Here is a 14,990-nt window from a genome sequence, read left to right as displayed (position 1 = left end):
GTGTCTCTCCCAATTGCTTTCTCAATCCCCCAAAGCAAAACAAAAATAAACAAATAAAAATGTAAATATAGTAAAAATGTATATTATAAGATACTGTTATCATATGTTGTATTTGCTAAGACAAAAGAATATGGAAACCTCACTGAACCTTCATTAAGTTTGTAATTGATTTTATTTTCCTGCAGGTTCTTAATAATTTTGCATAGTAAAATATAGAAATTACTACCTGTGAAAGGCAGTATCAGTTGGTGGTGATACCATCATCTGTCTTTTTATTGTAGGACCTCCTTTCTGCTCATTATAATTAAGTCAATGTGAAAAAATTTCCAGGACTCAGGACAATATATTTGTGGAATTAATCCACAGTGATGTTTTGCCACAGGCTAATTAGGAGTTAACATGACTAAGACTGCTGGTATAAAATGTTTTTTATTTTGTTTATGTCAAAAAGTGTATATATATATATACATATATACATATATACAAACACATATATATGCTATATATATTCATAGATATATAAAATACATATTCAAGTATATATAAAACAAATATATATATATATATAGTCAGATAACACAACTATAAAAATAATGGTTTCCAGAGAAAAACTCACTGTTTCCGATCTCATTATACTTCTACATAAGGAAAATCTCACAAGCTTTCTTACAATTATGCTTTACCTTCATGTAATTTTACCAATGGCAGAATGTATTTTATATTGACCTTTATGCAACAAAGAGAAAATGGCTTTGAAGATATTTTTTTAAAATTCTCGTGTTTGTATTGTAAAAAATCATCAAACATGAGACTAGGTGCACATATGCAATTGATTGCATGTATGTGTACATTGTGCAGTTCATTCTTCTTTGTGTAAAATAAACATATGATTCATATGAGAAAATTTCACTGTAATACACAGTTGAAATGCAAGATTATATATATATAAATATTACTTAAATATTATATATTTAAATATATATTTAAATAAATATTACTGTTAATTTATCAATCATTATACATAAAGTGACTCTTGGCAAAAAAATGTGTAACACTTTACAGATAATATTTAATGCAGTTTAGGAATAATTTTTATAGTAAAATAAAATATATATATAATTCTATTCCTTCAGTTACTGTAGAATTTTGGACAGTTTTAAGTGGATTTTTATCTTATTATTTTATCTATTTTTACAGATGAAGTTCTACATATTGTCTATAAGATGACTAAAAAGTATGTTGTCCATGACTAAATACAGGGACTAAACTTTCTTATAACATTAAATCCTTATAATTTTTGTTGAAAACACTTTACATCTGTTAGCATTTTTCCTTTTTAAAATTTTTCATTGCTTATTTTTTTTCAAATGTTATCCCCCTCCCCATTCCCTCACCCCCATAAACCCCCTCACTTTCTCCCCTGCTTCTATGAGGGTGCTCTTCCCCCACTCCTTCCTCACCTCCCTAGCATTCCCCTGTGCCAGGACATCAAACCTTCACATGACCGTGGGCCTCTCCTTTCCTCTCTGATGTCCAACAAGGCCATCCTCTGCTACATATGCAGCTGGGGCCATGGGTCCCTCCATGTGTATTCTTTGCTTGGTGGTTTAGTCCCTGGAAGCTCTGGGGCGTCTTGTTGGTTGACACTATTGTTCTTCCTATGGGATTGCAATAATATAAAGTATTTTACCATCTCTAGTCACCCCATGTACATGTCTTGTTTCACTGAAATTTCTCACCCTTTGTTCATCATCTCCTCAATTCCTTTTCCACCTCTTCAGCACTCCAATAACCTGTGCTGTGCTCCAGTTCTCTCATGTCTTACATATTGTTATTGTACAGAAAGCAACAGTAATTTATTCACAATATCTTAGTACATGACACAGACACAATATAAAATATGAAATGTTTCTCACATTTTTGAGATACATTCATGAAAAAAACACAAAGATAAAAAATATTGATATTTTCTTTGCCTTTCATATTATTTGCAATTTTATTTTAAAATTGGGTTCTTCTCCACATTTCACTTAGTGATTATGCATTTTCTTCATCTAATCAATTAAAATAATTGTGGTTAAACAGTTGCTATAGAAATATTTAATTCTATTGAGGGGTTTCTATCCTGCCTTAGACCATTTAGCTCCTGGATAAAAGATAAGACACATGTGACCTTAGCTGTGACTCACAGCATTGGGGGTATGGAACCTGCAGAGGCCACCTCCTGTAGTCAGGCAGGAAACCCAGTGGAGCAGTAGAAACACCAGTCCATACACAAACCTTTTGAACCCGAAAATTATCTGAAGACACAGGGGATGGAGCAGCGAATGGCCAGTCAATAACCAGCCCAACTTGAGACCCATATGGGCAACTACTAATCCTTTACACTATTAATGATATTCTGGTAGGCTTGTAGACAAAGGAAAGTTGTCCTCTGAGAGGCTCCACTCAGCAGCTTACTCAGGTAGATACAGACATCCACAGCCAAACAGTGGATTGATTTTTGGGAACGCTTATGGAAGAAGAGGAGAAAGGATTGCTGAACCAGAGGGAATAGGAACTCCACAGGAAGACCAACAGAGTCAAGTATGGACCCTTTGGGCTGAACCACCAACCAAAGAACATTCATGGGCTAGCCCTAGACCTCCCTGCACACATGGAGCAGATGAACATCTTGAACTTCATGTGGATCCCCAAAAACTGGAATGGGGACTATCCCAAAAGCTGTTGCCTATATGTGGGATATGTTCTAGCTGGACTGTCTTGTCTGTCCTCAGTAGGGAAAGGAAGCACTTAGCCTCACAGAGACTTGAAATGCTAGGGTGAGAGTATATGGAGGGGGGATACCCACTTAGAGGAGAAGGGGAGGGAGGGAAGCATCGTGGAAGGGGGTGAACAGGAAGAGATCAGTTAATAGGATGTAAAGTGAATAAGCAAAAAAAAATTAAATGTGAAAAAAGACACCTATAAATTTTACATTTGTAATAAGCCTTTAGCACAAGATCTTGCCAACTATCTACTCTCTTATGTTATTAGAATTTACATTCCTTTCAATAACTCTGAACTATATTTTATCTGGGCCACTCTTAACTTTATTTCCCAGTACTCAGGGCCACATTTTATGGCTCACACGATCGTTGGTATCTTTAAGTGCCAGTTAGACATAACTTGAGGGCAGAGTCACAGATCAACATGTAGACTCTAGGTGGTGGTGGACTGTAATTAGTATTACAATAGACAGCAACTATGAAAATTATAAGGTATAATACATATTTTAAATATCTAGTCTATTATATTTGGCAAATTATATTTATTTAGATAAACTATTTTATCACCTATCATACCTTAATGAGTTTACAGTTTTGTATCTCAGTTATCTTTGATTTTAACTTGTATACCATCCTAAAGCCACTTTTTAGATCTAGGATATCTTTTTAAATGCTAAATAATTTAAGTTTAATTGTGAGACTATAACAAATCTTCAACACTATCAGAGATTTAAGAAGATATTTGAGTATGCAAAAACATAACTTCCAAAAGTTAAAAAACTAGCAGAGACAGATGACTGCATGGTCTACAGAGTGAGTTCCAGGACAGCCAGAGCTACACAGAGAAGCCTTGTCTCTAACCGCCCCCCCCCAAAAAAGATATCTACCAATGTAAAATTGCAGCTATAAAATGCCTTTCTTTAGGAGCACATTTAATAATATATCACTATTTGTCTAATTTCTAAAGTAATTACTATATTCCCCCTTTTTCTTTCTAACCCACATCCCTTTATCCAAGAAAGAAAGAATGCTAGCGAATAGGAAAGGAAAGACATAAATTTCTTTATTTAGTCTCTCTCTGTCTAAAATTATAATTATCTTTAAATTATTTCTTAAAATGAGAACATATTTGTAATTTACAAAATGACCAAAATCATCGACCTTAATTCAAGGGATCAAACCTCAATACATAGTTACCTCCAAGGAACATTGTAGTCCTTATTACTGATGTTTGTCATACTTGATATTGTGGATTTAATTTTTCCTGTTAGGATCTATGATGAAGTCAACAGGGGCTGTTTCTTGGACTAGAGAAAACACCAATGCATTGCATCTTAGCAACTTTATATCCCTTACAACTGAATAACTGACTAGGAAGGATATTGTAGAAATTCAATGACATATTGTAAGAGAATAGAAATAGAACAAAACAAAATTATCAATATGAAAATTTCAAATCAATCAATATCCCTAATGGCAAAGAATGTTTTAGTCACTAGCTTCCTTGTGGCTCAACACTTTCATAGTAGATGCAAGAAGAACTACTTGACAAATTGAGTAGATGGACAATCTAAGTATCATTTTAATTAGCAGATTATACTGATAAAATAGATCTTTCTCTTGAAAATACTAATTAACATTCCTGTTTGATTTGGCTGAGATCAATATGAGATCTAATATTTCATGAAAAGGGAGGTGTAAGACTCATTTGTCTTCATTCATAGTCTTTGTACAATGCAGCAAATCTGGAAATAGCTCTGGGAAGTGGAGCAAACCATAAAACCAGATTTCACTTAGGGCAAAATGTAACGTCTACCTCTTTAAAGAGGTAATTCATTACTAATTTTAAGGAAAACACAGTCAGAACAAGTAAAAATGTAGGCTAAGTTTAATAGTGTTTTCTGAGAAATTTTCCCAACTGGCTTTTACTATTCAGAAGCAGCTTTTAAGGCAGACTACCACTAAGCACATATGAAGGTTTACTTAGAAAATAATATATTTACATGACCTTAAACAAATTATTGACATCAACAATTTTAAAAAGTTTTTTCTCATACTTTCATTCTTTTATAAAATACCTTTTTTGTCTTTACATTTAAGCACTGAAAGATCTTTTCTGTTGTTCTTTGCAGCTCTAAACCTTAGTGGTGTCTAACCCTCACTACAAATTTGGCTCTTCTCATAAGTCAGCTTTGCTTATAATTTGCTTTTTAGCCCTTGTAGATTAGTGACATCAGGGCAAAGGGTGCTAGAATTTTGACCTCAGGGAGACAGTCCCTCTGTTGCAATTAAGCACAGTTCATGGAAATAAGAATTTAGGGGAAAATATGAAAAATAGCAGCATGAATTATTTACAAAGCTTAAATTCTACATGTTACTTCCACTGGGCTTTCATCCCTATGTAGTAAATCTTATTATCTAACTTATTTTTATGTCCCTAATCTATTTGCATAGTATGCACTGAAGCCAATTCCAGATTCAAGGACAATTTCAAATCCAAAGATGCTTCCCAACAACTGTGTCTGACCTTCTCAGTACACCCTGAAACACTTTCCAGCCACAATGCCCTCAAACACTATTGAAACTGTGCACTACAGCATACAGCTTTTGAAATTTGGGTATCAGCAGCACGTAATTCATATAATTTGTGACTTGCTTATACATTTGCATGTATAATTTATTCTCTCCACATATGAACAGAAGATGTGCAAATGTTACTTCTGGTTACATGATGTTAAAAGAACTGAATGAATGCACAATTTTTATTTTTGTGTTAAATCCAGGAATGAAATTTCTTATGTAAATGTTAAAGCATATCTAGCTTTAATAAAGATTGTTAGCCAGGTTACAAAACGTTAAAGTAATTTATGATCCAATCATCATCAATCTTCATTTCCTCAAAAGCTTCCTTGTTTTGTAATGTCATGTTTTTTAAAATTATTTATTTATCTATTTTGTTTTGTGTATAAGAAAAATCACCATTTTAATTTGCATTATACTGTGAGTGTGAATTTTTACAAATTTGACATTTATGTTATCCTTTTTATGTTTTATCCATTCATTTTTCTCTCTGATTTTTTTGTCCTTTATTGACTTCTAAGAGTTGTTTACATGTTGTTGATATAAATATACTTTTGAAATATTATACACTAATATAACATTCCACTAAAGTACTCTTTTTTTGCTTTTTAAATAATGCCCTATAAATATTAATATAATTAAAAAATATACAAGTCAATAGAGTGTCCTATAATGACCATGATGTCTCTCCATACCATGTCCAGCAACAATTAATACATAGCCCAGGTTGCCTAATATATTTTCCCCACAATACCCATAATAATTATTTTAAAGTCTCAAGATCATTTACTTCATATGTATATATTTCATCATTAATAAAGAAAAGCCAAGTTTTTAAAATGTACTTAAGAGCATTTGGTACTCTTATAGAGAACCTGGGTTTGCTTTCCAACATGCATGTCAGGTGGCTTACATCTGCCTGGGATGTTCTAAGAGTGCTTCACTCTCTTCTGGCACTACTTAAACATGGTGCACATAAGATTAACACACACATATATCTAAAAATAAACTATTTTAAAACTAACATTTTTGATGCAAAAAAGCAATACCTTTTAATGTTAAGCAACTCAAGTATTCATGTTTATTTTATTATTTTTTTGTACTTAATGGTCATTTACTATTTCAACAAGTTCACTTATAAACATACCATATGCACATATGGGGAGAAAACAGGCTTGGTAGACACAACAGAATAACAGAAATAATCACAAAGAAGACTGCCTACATCCTCTGCCTTTCATCTGCATAGACTAGAAGGCAAAATGAGAGGTTACACGGGATCAACAACAGATGTAGAAAATAAATCTGAACCATTCTGTCTCAAACACAAGAACTTGCTACACTCCAGAAGGCTACCGCAGGCACTAACGACCTAAGCTGAGCCTTCTTGGCAAGGGTGATCTGAGGAAGCCTCAGGCTTTCCTCTTCCAGATGAAAAGTTTTTAACTCAAAGAACTAAAGGCAACAACATCAGCCACACACTGTCAGCAGCCAGCTTCTTCCAGCTCTTCATCATTATTTAAAAGTCTTCATGGAGGAGGCATGTGCCTCAATGCTGGATAAGTAGTTCCCTCCAACTCATGAATCTCACAACTGACTGAGGTACAAAACGATGCAGCAAAAGCCACCAAAAGGGTGAGGAAATAAGGTGCCAGAGAATGTATTCCATTCTGGGTATGTAACCAAGTAATTGGTGATAGGAAATGATAGGACTCAACTATGACCCCACTGGGGGCAGGGGCTAGGTAGGGCACACCCATGGGACAGTCGGAGATAATTCTGTTTCAAAAGTACTTCAGGGACATGACTCAGTACTCAATGGTTTTAGGAATGCCAGTAACTAACTTCAGAATTAAAATCCTGTATAACACTAAACACTAGTTTTAGTGTTTTGTGAGTAAAGCACAGAGCTTTATGAATGGTGACATTATGAGCAAATGGCATTACAGCACAGGATGTAAAATCAGAGTCACGCTTATTAAAGTGACACCATGCAGCATCCACACCATGTTGTCACATATTCCATCCATCAGAAATGGCAAACAAGCATTGTAGTGACTGGTTTTGTGTGTCAACTTGACACAGGCTGGAGTTATCACAGAGAAAGGAATTTCAGTTGGGGAGGTGCCTCCATGAGATCCAACTGTGAGGCATTTTCTCAATTAGTGATCAAGGGGGAGGGCCTCTTGTGGGTGGTACCAACCCTGGGCTTGTATTCCTGGGTTCTATAAGAGAGCAGGCTGAGCAAGCCAGTAAGGAACATCTATCCATGGCCTCTGCATCAGCTCCTGCTTCCTAACCTGCTTGAGTCCCAGTCCTGACTTCCTTTTGTGATGAACAGCAATGCAGAAGAGTAAGCTGAATAAACCATTTCCTCCCCAACTTGCTTCTTGGTCATGATGTTTGTGCAGGAATAGAAACCCTGACTAAGGCAAGCATACATTAGCTGGAAATGGGCTGTGCTAACATGTCCCCAAGGAGTAGCAAGGAAGCATTGTAGGTGCCACTTCTGCTACTTGGAAACTGTCTCGCGTGGAGATCTGTTGACGACTTGAACTGACCAAGAGAGAGCTGCCCAGCAGGGTGGCAAAGCAGCATGCATGCGCTGGGCTGGGCACAGACAGAATGCATGCTTCCTGGGAGCACTCTGGAGAAACAGGATTATGCAAAGTAGAGGGCGGGGCCTTCACTGTGCCATCCCATCTTTGTGAAGGGGGAAAAGGGGGTACTGTTTGAAACTAAAACATGCCAGTCACAAAGCTGGAATTGGAAACTTTAAAACATTTAAGAACAGAGTTTTTAAAATGTGGAACATGTATTCTCTAATATTGTAAATACAAATTTTTGTCAGAAAGCCAGACTGTGAGCTTTCCAGTGTCACACGTCTGGGGACTAGAAATGTTTTAAGCTCTTCTGTCGTGAGCGGATCAGGACTGAGAACAAGGCTGGACCCCCCACTAATATGAGGGAATAGAACAAATCCCTGAAATGCTCTACCCAATCCCATTTCTCACTCAGAACCTGAGAGTCTGTAGACAGGGTTACCACTGTTGAAGAAGAGCCTCTCCAGGAGTTGCAGCTTGGGCCCCAGAAGGCCTGAGACAGAAACATTCTAAATAAGGCTCTCCCCAATTCCCCTCACCATATACTTTCTTTACAGAAGAATAACAAGAAAATAAAACTGGGCAGATTCCCGTAGCATATTTTAAAGGGGTTGGGGGTGGCCCTCTTCATCCCGCGCAGCCAATCCTGCTGGTACCTAGGAGCTTCGAGGGGTAGGTTATGGGGTCCTCACACCATAGCCCTGCAAGAGTCACAAGGGTTACCAACTCCTAGGGTAACATGTAGCCGAGGTCTAGATTGAGAATCCACAGTTAAAGAAGCTGCGACTTTTCTCACCGCACTTACACACATCCCACATCAGCAATGTTATTATTGGCATAGCAAAGAAAGCCGTCCCTCAATTCAATATTGCACCTAACTGAATGGAAAATGCCCGTTTATTTGGGTGTGTTTACCTAAAGCCATCCAAGAGTCCCTACAAAAGACTTGGTGCAAGCTGGTACCCGCAAGGACTCACACTCTCGCTCACAGCATACCGTGGGCTTTCTTTGTGGTACCATGCAGGTCAGTCACAATTATTAGATTACCACCTTCAAAAGAACTACTTAAATTATTATTAGAGACACTTGTCACAAACAGAAATGCCCTGCAAATCAAATTATCGCACACAGGTCTAACAGAAGCGATGCACAGAAAATGTTGAAGGCGCTAGAAGACCCAGAACAAGAGAGCCCAGGGCCATGCCTGTGGCTGCCCCCCTCCCCAGCCCCCAAGCATGCCCAGAGCCAGGTCACTGTCATTGTCTCGGTCCCATTCACAGATGATGTATTGATTGGCAGGATGTTGTCCATAAACTACTGCATACGGGTTTTGGTAAGCACCGTGTACGCTTGCCCATTGGCGGCATAAACAACTTGAGTTCCTGCGGGGTATGCGCCACTGTAGTAAGGACCTTAGCCTTAGACCTCAGGGGTTGGTGTAGCATAGGTGGTGTAGGGAGGCAGCAACTAGGCCACTGCAGCCTCTTTAGATAGGATTGCTGAGCCAACGTAAGCTGCGTTCGTTCTGGAATCCTGCAGTGTAAACTTCCATGCCAGGTAATCGTCTGTGCTCTCTGTACAGAGACTGATAGTCTTCCCATCTCGGCAGACGATCTGCAGCAGACAGTCTCTGGGCTTCCCATCTGGTGGGTGGATGTCCCCACACTCATGCCCGGTGCGGATACTGATGCAGTCCACAGGCATGTGGACCTTACCCTCGATGATCTACCGAGTCTGGTCAGCATAGTAGATCAGGTGACCATCTGACCACAGGTCGAACCAATTCTTCCAATGTTTCAGAATGGTGCTCTGCTGAAGTAACCATGCACTCTTCAGTTGAGATGGTAAGTGGCTCCCGGCTCCCTGCCCCCTGCCAGATTCCTGGCCTGGAACACGTGTAAACTTCCCACACAGGAAATGTGACCTGTGGTCATGTTGGCCCAGAACTGTGTATTTTATTCTTATGAAAAGTTCTTAATACAGTGCCTAATTTATTAAAATATTTGTTTTTGAATGATATCTTTGTGTCATTTATGCACAATTTTATCATCTTAAGGCTACTAAAGCCTTTTCCTCTATGTTTCACTTACCTGTAAATAAAATTTGTTGGCAATTTGACTTTTATGCCTGTGTGGCAGGGTTATCTCCCACCCCTGCTTTTTTCTAAGTGCATATTCTATTTAGCGATTACAACATCAAAATATCATCCCTGCCCTATTTTAATGCTGTGACTCCTTGTGATAAGTAACATGAATATAATTGTTTAATTATTATCCAGCATCAGAAGGTCTTATTTGGTTTTGCTTTGCATTTTTTCCTATCCAGGCATAAACACAACTCAATACAATATTATCTCAATTAGCTCTGCCTCAGAGACATATTAGTAGTTCTTCAACCACAATTTCATTCAAAGTTTGTCTGGAATACTTTTGGTTCTTTGTATTTACATAAGCTTTTAAGATCAATCTAATAATTTAAAAAAATCTACAAGGACTTATTTTTGTATTATTCTAAGTGCCTATTTTCATGTTGATACCATGTTGTTTCAATAGCTAAAGTTGTGCAATGTATTTTGAAGTCAGGTAGTATGGTTTTTGTTTTGTATTGTTTTGTTTTTGTTTGTCTTTTCCTTGCTCAAGTTTTTTCTATGATCATTCCAGAATTTTGTGCCTAAATGTGAATTTGGGGATATTTTTATATTTTTGTGAACAATATCATGGAAATTTCTGTAAAAATTACATTTAATCTATGCTTTGGATAGATTGTATATTTCAATAATATTGAGTATTGATAGTTTGTGACAATAGGCTATCTTTACATTTACTGGTGACTTCATTGATCGATTATATCTTACAATTTTTCAGTGTGAAGATATTTTATAATTTTAGTTAAATTTGTTCTAAAAACCAAATTGCTTTAAACATTATTATGGATTATTTTCCTAATTTTATTTTTAAGTATTTTGTTATTAATGTATATAAAATAAACTTTTTATATTTATTTTGTAGTCTGTAATTCAACTGTATCAAATGATTAGATTTAATAATAATTTTCATGGTATTTGCAGGTTTTTCAATTAGATCATTTGCAACCAGGAAAAATTTATTAGTTTTCTTTCCAACTCAGAAAATGTATTTCTTCCTCTTACTTAATTGTACTGGATAAAACATGTAGTTTTATATTGAATATGTATGGTGAAAGGGAACATCTTTTTGTTTGTCCATATATTAAACCAAAATATCTGAAAATGTCTTTCTTTGTTATGGTGATACTTCTTCATGTCATATAGCCTTTACTATGTTGCACATTCCTTCTAAATATATTTGTAGTTTTTAGCATGAAAAATTTTACCACATAATTTTTATTTATATACTCCAGATTTTATTCCACCCCCTTTCGTCCACCCTCCAACTGTTTCATATCCCATACCTCCTCCCCATACCCTGTCTCCATGAGGATGTCCCCACCTCCCAACCTCCACCCCACCTGACCTCTAAACTCCCTGGGGCCTCCAGTCTCTTGAGGGTTAGGTGCATTATCTCTGATTGAGCCCAGACCCAGAAGCCCTCTGCTGTATATGTGTTGGCGGCCTCATATTAGCTGGTGTATACTGCCTGTTTGGTGGTCTAGTGTTTGAGAGATCTTGGAGGTCCAGGTTAATTGAGACTGCTGCTCCTCATATATCCTAGCCACCCCTTATCCCAACCCTATCACCTCCTCTTTCCTACAGATCCACTGTTAATCTGTTTCCCTTTTAAAAAGTACAGGCCTCCCAGCAATATAATCTAAACTCAGCATAAGCATATGTAATAAGACTAGACCCAAAGCTTTGTATCAGAGTTGGTCCAGGAACCCAGAAGGAGCCAAAGGGTCCTGAGAGTAGGTAAAAGTCAGAGATACACTCACTCCCATTGTTAGGAATCCAACAAAAAATCCCAAGCTAAAGAAGCACATCTTGTATGAAAAGAGTCTGGTTCAAACTCTGTGGTTGCAGCTTTAGTCTCTGTGAGTACCTAGGAGCCCCAATTAGTTAATTCTATGGTCCATGTTCTCCTGGTGTTTGCAACCCCTGTGACTCCTACAATCTTTCTCCAAGCTCTTTTCTTCAGAGTTTCCAGAGCTCTGCCTAATGTTCGTCTGTGGGATGGATCATAAGCAAAGAGGTTTATGAATGGGCTATGCACCGATTCTATAAGTATAGAAAAGTATCATTAGAAATCATTTCATTAACTATCTTTTTTCCCAATATGTTTGGTTGTACCATAGGTGTCTGAGCCATTCAGCTTCTGGATACTGGTGATCTAGGTAGTGTCTAGAATGAGCTTGTGGTTCTGTTTTCAATTTCTTTCCTAAGGGGGTGTGGGGGGGAGGTTGTCTAGGCATTGCTCTATGCCATACACAGAAGTATGGAGCAGTGGAGCTGGGTTCAGTTTTCTGTGTTCTCCCTTGGGGTGTTTAGGCATCACTGTACACAGGTAGGGAAAGAATGAGTCCGAATCCATAACGGGTGTGTCAGCAGGATCCTAGTCCAGCAGTGAATACCAAAGGAAGAAGGTCTTCTCTGAAAATATTAGTATTATAGCTCTTTTAGATAATATTCAATGGCACAGCTCTCTTAAATATATCCAGTGATACATACTTCTTAGATGATATTCAGTGAAATGCCTGTTCTCTTTACTCAGGGTTAACAATGCTTATATAAACCATAGAGAGTGGGAAAGTTTAATTGGCTGAGTCTTAAGGTTCTGGGGATACCTCATTTAGATACAGAGGCATTCCTGGAAGTTGAACCTGTAATGTACCAAGAATTACTTGACATTCCTCAGGGAGTATGTCAGGTTTGGGCTCACCAGATATGATAGAGAAGAGAAAGTCCTGGTGGGAAAGGAATCCTCCATTTTATACCAAGCTCAGGGGAGCTGTCCAGACAGGGTAGACTATGACATTTAAATAGCAGGATCTTCTAATAGGCTTCCTCTCATGGCATAGAGCTCAGGTTAGACCAGTCATTGGTGAGATATTTCCACAAACTTTGAGCCACCATTTTCCCAGCTCATCTTGCAGGCGGGAGAAATTGTAGGTCACAGATTTTTGTGGCTGGGTTGGTGTCCAAGTCTTACCACTGGGAGTCTAGCCTGGTTACAGATATGGCTGGTTTAGGCACCATAGTGTCCTTTCCTAGAAGTCCTTGCTAGGGTCAACCTCAAGAGTTCTGGAAGTTTCCACTGCACTTTCAATACTACTCCTTGAAATTATTAGTTTTCATCAAAAGTTTAACTTGTCCCAAATATATTTAACTACTGAGAAGACCACATAAATCTTTTACATTTTGCTTTCGAAATATTTCTTATTTACATTTCAAATGATTTCCCCTTTTCTGGCTCCCCACTCCCCAAAAGTCCCATAAGCCTTCTTCCCTCCCGCTATTCCCCCATCCACCCCTTCCCACTTCCCTGTTCTGGTATTCCCCTATACTGCTGCACTGAGTCTTTCCAGAGCCAGGGGCCACTCACATTTTGCTTTCTTATGTTGTAATTTATCATTAAGATTATAGAAACTATGCCTCCATTTCATAGGTTGACTTGATTCTGAATTAGTTCATTTTATTTATGCATTTCTTGATTTGTCTATATTTTCACCTAAACTCATTAATAATATTAACTATAATTTGTCATTCCTACAATATCTTTTTTGGATTTTGGAATATAGGTTATTTGAGTTTATATATTTAGTGAATTTCATTCTCTACAATCTAAAAGAATTTAAGACTGCCAAAGCTACCACTTCAACATTCAGTTTTCTGAGTCATGAGGGTATCCTGTCCCTTCATTTTTATATGTTTGCATTTTCATAATGTTTGACCTTTCTAAAAAAAACTTCTCATATTTACAGTTTAAAATAAATATTTAAAATAAAATAGTGCTTCCAGCACTATTCTAAATTACATTGCTTATCTTAATTTTTTCTTTTTAAATTAGTTTTTACTAATATGTCAAGTATTTTGGAATATTGCTTTGATATAAATGACCTTGCTAAATAAGTTCATTAATTCTGCTGATTTATCTACAGATTCTTTTTCAAATTTGTTTGCACATAGTGTTTATTTTTTTTCAAAATCTTTTCATCTTAGTTACATTCTCTTTTCTCACATCATTGACCATGTTCTTTTGAGAAAAACTAGAAAATGGTGAAAGTAGTTATCCATTTTTTCCACGCACTCAGAAGGGAAACATCCAATATTTTCCTTTGAGTTTGATTATTTGTTGAAAATTTGTAAAAACAAACGAACAAACAAACAAAATCAATAAAAAACAAAAACAGCCTTTTATATGTTCAGTATTACTTTTTATAAATTCCTGAGTTTAATCAAATGATTCCTATCCCTCTGTACAGAGCTCATAGAATTGTTTATTTATTTGATGGATTGGACCATATTACATAAGTGTTAAGGCTCCTCTTGCTTTGCTGAATAAACATTACTTTATGGTGTATATTTCCTTTTTACATATCATAGGATTTCTTTTTATGATGATTTTACATGATTACTAGTTCATTAAAATGGTCTAATTTCAAAAATTATTTTCAATTTGTAGATGCTTTCTCTCAGTTTATATTCTATTGCTTGAATTATATGTGTATGTGAAATCCAACTAAACATTTATTTAAAAAATCCTTGATAAACTATAAATATTATATATTTTACCTTTAGTACTGCATTTTTAAAAAAAATTTTATAAAGGATAACATTTAATTGGAGATGGCTTACAGGTTCTAAGGTTCAGTCCATAATCATCATGGCAGGAAGCAGGGCAGTATCCAGGCAGGCAGGGCCCTGGAGGAGCAGTTTTACGTCTTGATCTGAAGGCCGACAGGAGAAGACAGTCTTCAGGCAGCTAGGAGACAGGTGTCAAAGTCCCCCAACAGTGACACACATCCTCCAACAAGGCAGACTTCCTAATAGTGCTACTCCCTGGGACAAGCATATTCAAACCACCACATTCTGCATTCTGGTCACTATAGGCTTGTTCAAACACATGAG

The 14,990-nt window shown here is 36.8% G+C and overlaps 1 pseudogene; it reads right to left on the bottom strand.

Annotated features, from left to right (window-relative positions):
• Positions 1-9,119: 9,119 nt before the first annotated feature.
• On the bottom strand, positions 9,120-13,118 carry LOC127667430 (pleckstrin homology domain-containing family B member 2-like; annotated as a pseudogene).
• Between the last annotated feature and the right edge of the window lie 1,872 nt (positions 13,119-14,990).

This window comes from Apodemus sylvaticus, chromosome 17 (assembly GCF_947179515.1).
Source record: "Apodemus sylvaticus chromosome 17, mApoSyl1.1, whole genome shotgun sequence".
Lineage (NCBI taxonomy): Eukaryota > Metazoa > Chordata > Mammalia > Rodentia > Muridae > Apodemus > Apodemus sylvaticus.
This window is presented reverse-complemented; position numbering and strand designations above follow the sequence as displayed.